This window comes from Calidris pugnax, unplaced genomic scaffold (assembly GCF_001431845.1).
Source record: "Calidris pugnax isolate Ruff unplaced genomic scaffold, ASM143184v1 scaffold92, whole genome shotgun sequence".
NCBI lineage: Eukaryota > Metazoa > Chordata > Aves > Charadriiformes > Scolopacidae > Calidris > Calidris pugnax.
Genome location: NW_015090823.1, coordinates 2,424,117 through 2,425,213, shown reverse-complemented (window position 1 = coordinate 2,425,213; position 1,097 = coordinate 2,424,117).

Genomic DNA, 1,097 nt, shown 5'->3' with positions numbered 1-1,097 from the left:
CTCCTTTCAGGGAGTTGTAGAGAGCGATAAGGTCTCCCCTCAGTCTCCTCTTCCCCAGACTGAACACCCCCAGCTCCCTCAGCCTTTCCTCAGAAGACTTACTCTCCAGACCCCTCACCAGCTTCGTTGCCCTTCTCTGGACCCGCTCCAGCACCTCAATGTGTTTTCTGTGGGAAGGGGCCCAAAACTAGACAGAGCCTTCGAGGTGAGGCCTCACCAGTGCCGAGTACTGGGGGATGATCACCTCTCGGGTCCTACTCACCACGCTGTTCCTGACACAGGCCAGGATACCGTTGGCCTTCTTGGCAACCTGGGCACACTGCTGGCTCCTGTTCAGCCGACAGTTGACCAACACCCCCAGCTCCTTTTCTACCAGGTAGCTCTCCAGCCAGTCCTCCCCAAGCCTGTAGCACTGCCTGGGCTTGTTGTGACCCAAGTGCAGGATCCAGCACTTGGCTCTATTGAAACTCATCCTGTTGGTCTCAGCCCATCGATCCAGCCTGTCCAGATCCCTCTGCAGAGCCTCTCTACCCTCTAGCAGATCAACACTGCCACCCAGCTTGGTGGTGTCTGCGAACTTACTGAGGGCGCACTCGATCCCCTCGTCCAGATCATTGATAAAGATGTTAAAGAGAACGGGTCCCAGTATCGAGCCCTGTGGGACACCACTCGTGACCGGCCGCCAACTGGATTTGACTCCATTCACCACCACTCTCTGGGCCTGGCCCTCCAGCCAGTTTTTAACCCAGCGGAGAGTACTCCTATCCAAGCCATGGGCAACCAGTTTCTCCAGGAGGGTATTGTGGGAGACTGTATCAAAGGCCTGACTAAAGTCCAGATAAACAATGTCCGTCCACAGCCTTTCCTTCATCCAGCAAGTGGGTCACTTTGTCGTAGAAGGAGATCAGGTTTGTCAAGCAGGACCTGCCCCCTCATGAACCCATGTTGACCAGGCCCGATCACCTGGGCGTCCTTCATGCGCCGCATAATGGCACTCAGGATGATCTGTTCCATGACCTTCCAAGACACCGAGGTCAGACTGACAGGCCTGTAGTTCCCCGGATCATCCTTCCGACCCTTCTTGTGGATGGGAGGCA